An 11443-nucleotide genomic window follows, 5' to 3' on the forward strand; every position below is an offset into this window, starting at 1 on the left:
ATGGTGAGGGGTTACGGGAGCAAGGGTTTTACATGAGACTAAAGGAAAACTCAAATTATCCTACTCATGGAAGTTAGGAACCATTTCTAACAATCAAAATAAAGCTTATGCTCTGTTATCTAGCCTTAATTTATCTTCAACAAAAGGTCTGAGTAATTTGAAAGTTGTCGGGGAAACAAATAACATCATTTGGCATTGCATACAAGCCTCTATCCCTAAATATGTAGCCTTGGAATCTATTTTCTCTTACATTAGATATTTCCTCTAGAAATACTCTTATATTGTGTTCTTCTTCACTTTGAGGTGTAGCAATACCTTAGCATATCAGAAAGGAAACAAGGCATTATTCAAAAATGTAGTGGAAAGGGTAATTAATGGAAAAACCTCCTTTACCCCCATCACTTGGTTAGATCACTTATTAGATTCCCACTCAAACTTGTCAATCACACGCCCATCATGTCCGACATGGATTCCACACATAACTTATTTTTTTGTCATACCATATTAACATTAATTAGGTTTCCTGTTGTTGTACACCTCTTGCACAAGAATCTCCTACTATAGCTAGGATATTACATGCTCTAGAAATCAAGGTAGTTTGATTTATTCATTAATTACTTGGAAGGTATTGGATTTGTGATATATTAGTTGTTAATATCATTTTCTCATATTTTTTCTATTTATGGGAAATTCATCATCTTCGTTGTCCATCCAACATGCCTATAGTTTTATCTGCATTTCTCCCCACCCTCCCTCATCTCATCCTAAGATCCCATCATTTCCACCTCTACTACCCATGTTCCTTCTATTTTCCCTCTTTGAAGTTTTATTTTTTCCTTTATCCCCATAACACTCTTAAGGGATGGTTCTATGTAGATCTCTAATAGTTAATTTGACTCTCACCCTTCTGGAAGGAGCAATTCAAGAACTAGGAAATTCCTTCAAAACTTTTGGATCCATTTGGGAAGTTTAGAGCTCTAGCTAGCCACCACATTGGAGTTATTGGTCTAACATCAAGAGATATTGCAACTACTTTGGAAATAGGTGGACATATTTCAAGGCTTACTCTTAAATAAATGCTTGACACAATGTATTAGTTCCTTTGTCAACTAGTGTGCAGTCAATTCCAGTTCTCATCTAGTGCAAGTGAATCAAATCTACCTCCCAAACCTTAATGATCTCACACAAAATGATACTCGTGAATAGTGGAAACTCTTTCACAACTCCTCCCCTCCATGTTTTTAAAGTATTCATAATTTTTTTATTTTATACTTCAGTTTTACTATCGGGTTTATGATATAAATACCTCTAACATTCTCATAAGAATATATGTGCTTGACAAGTTAAGAAAATTCAGTAGCATACCATCAGTGTATGGGTTCTCTATTGTACATGACACATATGTTTTTCTCTTGTGGCACCTTTGGGACATAGATTTTTTTATCAGTACAAATCTTACTATTTGTGTAAAACAAAGTATCATCAATGGTCAAGGTTTCTCTCACTAGAATCATATCAATGAAAATCAATGTTTTGTGGGAGGTTAATCTGTTAAGGGGTGAAAAGTGTTGGAAGTGCCATGAATGATGGATTTGTACACCATTAAGACTAGATCAGTGACTCAAGTTCATGAACCAAAGAATTTTTTTTATGGAGTGATAAAGTTAAGAAGTGTCGAAATAGGTATGGATGTGTTCCATTAAAAGGATGAAGGGCTCACATTGCATAATATCAAGAAGTTTTTCAAAGAATATAAAGTTAAAATGTGTTGTGAATCATAAAAGGTTTCTCTATTAGAGGATAAAAGAGTTAGAGAGTTGAGAATGATATATCTTTTCCCTACCAAAACAAATTGATTACTCATATCTTATGATGATTGCGGTGGCAAATAGAGACTTAAAAATTATCAGTTGTCATAAATGACTAATATTGGCCCCAATAAATCTATACTAATGGCCTAAATTCATCTGAGGGAGAAATTTCATCAATGAATGAGAATATAAATTTTTTTGGGAAGGATTATATGAATTTTTTTAGAAGAGATTAATAGTTTAAATCTAATCATAGGGAATAGACCTGACAAAGAATGAAAATACCTCAAATTAGAGATTATTGGTAGGAAATGAAAGACAGTTTGGAAATTATTGATTCATTGTATTGTGTATACCACTAAAAATATTTTAGAATTATTAAAATTAAACCATCCATAAATTTTTATATTTTAAATAATAGAAATTATAAAATTCCTATTCTAAAATAAAAAATATCTATATAAAAAATTATTGAACTTTATATTCAATATTATTAGAATTACAATCAATGTCAAACACGATCCTATATAAAACCCGTATTGATAATGAAAATTGAAAAGAGAATCCAAATCCAGTTGTAATTATAATTAACCACTTTATAATATTTATTAAATTGATTATTAATTACTAAATATTTTTGGATTAGAAAAATATATTTTAACATGTTAAATACGTACTATATCATTTTTATTATGATAAAAACTATAAAATGAAAGGAATAAAAAATCATATTATTATTTAACTTTCATTCAAATATTCATATTTGTAATATTGTGTTTAACATCTTCAAATTGAAATAAAGTAGACTTCCTTATTAGCTTCACAAGGTTGGTGGTAGATTGCATTGGATTAAAAGATGAATATAAGCTATAAATTTGAATGGATGATGATGTAGTTGATAAAGAATGCATATAGAGGAAATAGATTTGGATAAATGTTGAGTTCCTGACATGAGTCTATGCGAAGAAGAGGTTGTTATAGAGGAGAAAGTGAGATCTTGATAGAGCTTAGGACGAGCTTCAATAGCAAGGATAACTTTTCGTCTTTGTATTTTATCTAATGGATTATATTGGGGACTCAAAACATGGATTCTTCGAGAGGAATGAGGTTCACTGGTTATAAGCCAACTATCCTCGAGCAACAAGATCTCAGATACACCTTCCAAGGGTTTCTCTCCATTCCTAAAAATTAATATCTTTGAGCTATGACAACCGAAGATTACTCCAATTCGGCAAGAGAGTTGGAGTTGTCAAGTATGAAATTAAATAATGAATGAGAAACACTTATTTGATCATCTAGAGGATTACCGAGGTCGAGCTGACTCATATATGGTGTGGCTAAGTAGGAAGGAAAGGATACAAACTAGATGTTAACTAATCAAATCCCTCATACAATCACCAAAAGTTGTGACGAGCAAAGCTTTTTATGATATGCTGACAACTTCCTCAAATCTCATTGGGTGAGTACGATAATGGGATAGTGCCTGATATTTTTTTTCCCAAAGTGTGTTTGAAATTCAAATATCTAGTGTGAGTCTGTGTACTTAAAGAAACTAAAATCTAGGTACAATAATGAAATAAGTGAGAGAGTTGGCTGATAACCCACGGCGGAAGGCATTCTACCTAATAGGGTGGATACCTCTGATCCCGTGAATAAGGATAAATAAAATATGTACATTAAACTATTAAACTAAAAATAAAAAATTGTCATTAGGGAAATTCTGAGATCTAAAATGGGCCTCCTAAGAAAAATGTACAACCAAAATGAAATTATAAGAACCAATAGGAATCAAGATGATGGCGTCAACCATGGGTGATGATCCACCATTTTTGGAGTAAAAAAGTAAAAAGATTAAAAAATAATAAAATAATAAAACTACTTTTTGAACTCGTATTTTCAAATTATCTCCCTAAGATTTTACTCAAATTTCGAGTTGGAGTACTCGTTGGATGCAAAATTTAATTCCTCATGCAACGAATACCCATGTTGCATACTTTCAATGGACCCTACTACATGAAAAATGAGAAATACATGAAAAAACATGATTGCAATCACAATTTTTATGTATTTCTCATTTTTCTTGTAGCAGGGTCCATCGAAAGTATGCAAAATGGGTACTCCTTGGATGAGGAATCAAATTCATCATCTAACAAGCATTGTCGCTCAAAATTTGAGTAAACCCATAGGGAGATAAGTTGAAAATACGAGTTGAAAAAATAGTTTTTCTTTTTTTCCCTCTAAAATTTGATGATGTAATCTAATCGTTTTTTATTATTTGCACTATTATTTTATAATTTCCTTAGGGGCCCCATTTTAGACCTAAAAGTTCCCCTAATTAAAAACAAACTAATAAGAAAAATTATCGGTATATTTATAATACTACTTTGTTAGCCACAACATGACACAAGTACGTAATGAAACTGAAATAAATCATCTCATAGTTTTGGATATATATTCCTATTGATCTGCTTATGAAACTTAGGAAATATTAAATAATTTTTGTAGATGTATGTTGAAAAAGAAAGGTTTTCAAATGTTGATTTTATTAAATTTTTTTAAGAATGCAACATACTATTTAGCCGATTACACTAAGAACCTAGACCAAAAATCTATTCTAAAATGTCTAAGATATTATAAATTCATACATAGACATCCGAATTTCAAAAAATAAGCAAGAAAATATGGTTGTGCAAACTTGTACATTTCTCATAAGATTGAGTCAACACGACATTCTCCAAATAGTGCACCTTTAGCATTGATATAATACATATAAGACCTTATAATTAATGAGATGGTTCAAGAAATAAAGAACAACCTTAATGGAAATGATCTAAAATTGACGTGCTTACTTTCTTCTTTTCATTCTTTGAAAGATTATATTGGCACCAAAACATGTAATCCCTTTTACTCCAGAGTAAATTTATCAAGGGAAATTGACAACTTAGAACTTATGCATACCTCTCTTCACTATTTTGTCCTTCTTCTTTCTATGCCCTTTGCATGATTTTTTATTCTCCTTGGGTAGTTAGAGAGTACAAATATTTTACAATTAATCTCCTTATTATGATAAACTTTCGTTTTTAAATTTGGGGGATAGATTTTAGGAGTATTTCATTAGTTTTGGTAGATGGGACCCCTGATTTATGTCTATATTCATAACATATTTTCATCAAAACTTGTTACTAACATGGAAATGAAACATGTGTAAATATGACATCACTAAGAAATACCATGACCATAAAAATTATGAACATAAAACATCACATCATCCACCATCATATATAAACATGTTTATGAAATACCACTTGTGTTTGCCATTAGAAGTAATATCATCAAAATATATATCATAGTCCAAACTAATATGATATCCCAAAAAAACATAATAATGTATTGTAACTAAATTTATGTACAAGTAACATCAAGTAAAAGCATCATGATAAAGTAAATAACTTATGTCAACTCAGGAGGTCTATTAGGACTAACCATGTAGAATAATCCTTTTTCTTCCTTTTTTCCTTTGCCTTGTACCTTTAGATGCATGTCCTGGAAGGATATTTCTCTTCCCCTCCATTTTATTGCCCTTTATGAGTCAGTATGTGTGTGCGATGAAGTGGCCTAAAAGGGGGGAGCATGTAGGCACAATTGACATACAATGTTTTCCCATTGTAATGTGAGCAGGGGATATGGTTGGTTGATGAGCATGAAAATACAAGGCCTGTGAAAGTTCTTAGGGTGCCTAATGAGCAATAACCAATGGATGATTTGAGTGATTTAAAACAATAGGCAAAATTGAAAAACTAGATGATGGCCTAATAGGGTTACACTCACAACCATCATGTTGTAATGGTTTCTACTGAGGTGGATGGGGTTCAAGGATTTCCATGACATTGGGGTGCAAACGAGGTAACTTCTATAAGCATGTAGAGTAGGATGAGGAGGAGGAGGACCATTGAGATATAAATGGTTTGTCTCAGTCATTTTATTTAATTCCTCAAATTGTACATCAAAGTGTATTGAAAATATGATCGTCTTGTTTCTATTCTCCCTCTAGGAGACATTTTTCCTCATAGCACGACCTCTTCAGTCACCCTGAGAGCTTTTTCTAAAGAAGCTAATTTTTCACCGTAACTAAGGAAATCTATTAGGAAACCATTAATTTATGGCAGGGAAATTTTATGGGCTAATATTTGCAAGTGGACTAATTTTCCATGCATTTTGAAAGAAAAAGATTGTTGAATTTCCAATTTTTTAGAATATGATTTGCCCAAAATTCCTAGTAGAAGAATATTTTACCTTATAAATCGCCAAAATTTTCTAGAAACTATACAAAATCATTAGAAACGTGAATATTTTTATTAAAGTATCACCAAGCCTTTTATAATTTTCATATTATGGACTAGTAATATTCGCCAAGATTTCTAAACTTTAAGATAAATTTATATCCTTAAAATTTTCCCTGATTTATGGCCATGAATAAGTAATCAACAAAGTAAGGAATATATGAAATCATGTTTTTCATAAACGCTAGAGTTCATTGAAAACATTCATAGGAAAATATATGTTATACAAGGGAATGGAATTATGTATATCTGCAATAAGAAGAAGTTCTTCATGTACCCTGAAGATAGGATGAAGATGGAAAAAAAATAAAAAAATTGTATGCTCATGTTAACTGTGGATCATGAACCTTTATGGAGGGGATCACATATGTGGTGTTGTGATAGATTCTAAGGTTTTGTCTTCTTAAATATCTCATAATTTAAAGAATAACGAAGTGAATATGCAAACATGGTATGCATAGAGGTTTTCTTTTACTACTGAATAATTATCATATACAATATTGGTGATCATATGAATTCAAATTAGAAGACAAGATTTAAAATGATATTTCATTGTTTGATATCGGCTAATGGAAATCTATAGAGAAGTGAACAAGAACATATGATTCGGGATATGTTATGGAGATTTATGGGAATGGAGTTGGAAACGAGATGAAATGAAATATACCTTTCCTTGAACTATATTTTTTAACAAGCGGATTTTATCACTTGTGGATGCAACTTTTGATAGAAGTGGTATTTAGGACTATGGGCGATGATGAGATCGCATTAAGAACTAATATTCTCCTTTTTGCACACTATAAACTACATTCCCTAAATGTGTGTGTGTGTGTGTGTGTGTGTGTGTGTCTATATATATATATATATATATATATATATATATATATATATATATATATATCTATATATATATATATATATATATATATATCTATATATATATATATATATATATATATATATAAAACATACTTATTAGGAAAAAAAATTATGCCACAATATTTACTAGGATTTTCCATGATAATTTTTTATACTCGTGGTTTTGAGAATGATCCAAGGTAAAGAATGTTGTAGAAATGTGGGAAATGTAAAATGGTATGGCATGTGGAGTGAATCAATTATCAAAACTTGACCATTTTTGTCTTGATAGAGTGAAAAATATCAAGTTTGTTTAACACATAAAAGTAGAGGTGCCTCGTGATGAGCATGCTTCAAAGTATCATGAACTTATATGGTGAAAACTAGAAGCCACAAATTAACAAGAAACCCTTTTAAATTTTTTCACAAAGAGTTAGCTAGATAGACCGAAATGGATTCAAGGTAAGAGGATGTTGGATTGTAATTTGTATATGATACAAAATCGTAATGTAGCTATGGCATAGAGAATGGAATACATAATGTAAGAGTTGTTTATGACCTTGTACCCAAAAAATAACCAAAAAGTCGACAAGATGTTATTGGTTGCTAGAGTTTGAACCTTCATATTCTAGTCATGGTCAGTGGTTTCACTTCATTGTATAGAAATTTGAGGTTTCACTTCATTGTATAGTGACAACAAACCCATTTTAAAAAATTTCAAAAAGAGTTACAAAGACGGCCCAACATGGATTCAAGGTAAAAGGACATTGGAGTGTAATTTTTATATGATACAAAACGATAGTGTAGCTATGACATAGAGAATGTAACACACAGTGGAAGACTTGACTATGACCTTGAACGCAAATAATAACCAACAAGTCGACAAGGTGTTATTGGCTGCTAGAGTTTGTACCTGCATATTCTAGCCATGGCTAGGGGTTTCACTTCATTATATAGATATTCGGTGTCTAATATATAACATGCAATCACATTTTTTAGGAGATATAACTTTTTAAGCAATTTGGACATAGACCCAGGTTAGATAATGGAGTCTAAATGAATTCAGGAATGGGCGACAACTTCAGAGACTGCAATAAGGTGAAAAATTTGGCATGCTTGTGTGAAGATGAATTTCCCATTCATATAATGAAGAAACTTCTTGAAAAACATAGAAACTTATTTTATTTGCATGTAAAACAATAAAGCACATTATGGGAAGAAAAAGTAGAGAGAAGGCATTGGAAGAGGGTTAACTCTTAGAAATAATTCTCAATAGACTTAAACAAACCAAAATTGATAGAGAGAATCCATAAAACAACTAAGAATGAGTCAAAATTTCTCTTGTACCTATTGTAAATTGGCTTTTACTTTCATAGGAGTCAATTATCAACAATTCCTTGTAGCAATTGTAAGCACTAAGTTAGGGTTTTGAGTGAATTGTAGAGTTAAACCTCTCCACATGAGCTGCAATTTTGACAAGAAAAATAAAGCTAGGTTGGTGATGTCTCTACCAAATACATTCATGTCATCAAAAACCTTGATGTGGCCCTCGATTGGCAATGTACTGATCTCATGTTGTTTCATGTAAATGCTGCCAGCTCACTAGCCCCCCTCTCATACACTATTTACAAACCATATACCATACTATTGGAACTGCATGCCATATATTTTATGGAAATCACCTATACATATACATGTAAGTAATCATAGGTTGTATAATATTTCATGAAAGTATTTGTGTTTGAATGTGCAACCAAATATGAAAGATACACATGAATTTCTCTATTATTCCCAAAGATATTACATATGAATATAATATTGTGACCATTGGATTCATATTCCAAGTTATCTTGGACTCCCCTTGATGGTTCACCTTCCACACCATAATCGTCAGTGGATTAGGTGTCCAACATTCCCCCTCTTAATTTGAAGGGGTATATATGAGTCTAAGAAGAGATATGAAATACAAAAATACAAAAATCATTAGAGGAAATTTGAGCCTAAAAGTGCCCATGAAATTTTCATGTAATTTCTATGTCATAATATGTAAACCAATAAAAAAAAATTACATATAGAAAGAGGTACTTGTAAATTTTTGGGGGTGAAATAAGAAAAACTATTATTTTTTATTGTATGTTTGGCTTATCTCCTTATACGTTTACTCAAATTTCAAGTGTAGACTCTCGTTGGATGCATAACCAAATTCCACATCCAATGAGTACCCATTATGCATACTTTTGAGAAGACCCACATTGATAAAAATTCAAGATACATTAAAACCACACCAGATCACAATTTCCAGATTATTGAAAGTCTCCTAGATGGACCTAGCTTACTGCTACTCTTAGCGGGTTTCTCCTCTTATGCATCCTTGCAAACAAAGTCATTAATAGCCTCAGGATTGGCCCAACCCGAAAAATTCTTTCCAAATACAATGAAATTGTTATCTTTTGTGGATTCTAAAGGATAAGTATTCTCAAATATGCGATTTTGAAACTCTGCAATGAAGTCTCTATAGTCTTATGGGCTCAGAAAATTGATAGCCTAGACTTGTTTCCTAACAAAATTAGCCCTCCTTTTCTCATCAAACAACTGAATCTGTAAGTGGTTGTCTACTCGAGACCGAATCTTTGACCCCACCTTTAGAAACCAACTCTCGAGGCTCTTCTTCTTGATATCCTCTTCTTCTTCATCCATTTAATCACCGTCTCCATCGCCTTATCAAACAAACTTGCGGCTCAACATTTTATTGGAGACTTCCCACTTGGTTTCTTTGGAGTTTCCTCCAACATGTTGATACTATTTTATTATTAGGGTTTTCCACCTAAGGCAAGCTCATAAGAGATAAAGAATTAAATCTTGCACCGAGGCCATTGAAAACGAGGCTCAATTTGTGGTCTCTAGAGGTGCTATTAGTGCGAGATTGGAAACCATTTGATCCGGATGGCTCCAGAGAGACACATAGGACAAAGAGGGATTCTAGATTTAAGACCTCTGTGGTTTATATCTTTTGAATTAGAAGCTGGAGAACCCATAGTATTAACCATTTCTTTTATCAACGTTTCGAATCCCAATCGGGATCCATCATCAGGACAAACTTGAATGAAGAAAGAAGAAGAGCTCTAATGAGGGTTTAAATAGTTTTTAATAGAGATATGTCTGCTAGTATTTTGTCGGCTATTTGTTTGATTAAATCAATTTTTTTATATTTATTAATTAATTAATTATTTATTCAAAATTATATTAACATGTTTATTGCTTGAGTTAATATTCAGTATCTATATATATATATATATATATATATATATATATATATATAGAGAGAGAGAGAGAGAGAGAGAGAGAGAGAGAGAGAGATAATAATAATAAGCGAGTAATTTTATTTTATTTTAGTTTATTTTATTTATTAAAAATAGCATTTAGTGTATTAATATATTACATATTTAAATATTAAATATTAAATATTAACATTAATAATAATATTAATGTATCAATAATGATTAATAATTAATAACTAATAAATAATAGTAATAATAAATAGTGATAATGATAATTAATATGTATTAATAATAATGATAATTAATAATTAATGATAATATTTATGTTTTAATAATAAATGATAATTAATAATGATAATATTAATGTGTTAATAACAAATGATAATTAATAACTAATAATTAATAATTAATAATAAATAACTAATAATGAATAATAAATAATAATAGTAATGTTAATGCATTAATAATAATAATTGATGATTAATAACTAATAATAGATAATTAATTACTAATAAAATGATAATAATAAAGTTAATGAATTAATAATAATTGATAATTAATACAAATAATTAATATTAATAATAATAGTAATACCGATGAATTAATAATAATAATTAATTATTAACCAATAAGTATTAATAATTAATGTTAAAGTGTTAATAATAATTAATAACTAATATTTCTTAATAATATTAATTTTAGCGAGTTAATAATAACTAGTAATCTTACAATATTAAATTAATGTATTAGTAATAATTAATAATTAATAAAGTTAATGAATTAATAATAATTAATACTTAATAGCTAATAATTATCAATAATATTAACGTTCTAGTTAAAACCTAATAGAGAAGCAACTAACCACTGATTGCTAGAAGGGGAAAGAGAAATTTACCTGTTAAGCTCTACCTGAGATGTACTGTCGTTCTTAATCTTTCTGATTAAGGGAAGCCAGCTACCACTAATCTCAATACCATTGTCCCTGTTGAGATTATGTGGATGTTTGATAATTTCAAGAGCTTCTCTGATCTTCCGCCTGTGATGTTTATCTTCTCGAGCGATAATTGAAGCGCTTTCCAAGCAGACATGGTGCTTGGTTATTGAGGAATGTTCTGCAAGAGCTGAGGTTCGAGACCTTTCATTCCTAATGTCAGCT

The sequence above is a fragment of the Pinus tabuliformis genome, chromosome 5_1 (assembly GCF_031772625.1).
Source record: "Pinus tabuliformis cultivar Carrire ecotype Pingquan chromosome 5_1, CPIR1, whole genome shotgun sequence".
NCBI classification, from domain to species: Eukaryota; Viridiplantae; Streptophyta; class Pinopsida; order Pinales; family Pinaceae; genus Pinus; species Pinus tabuliformis.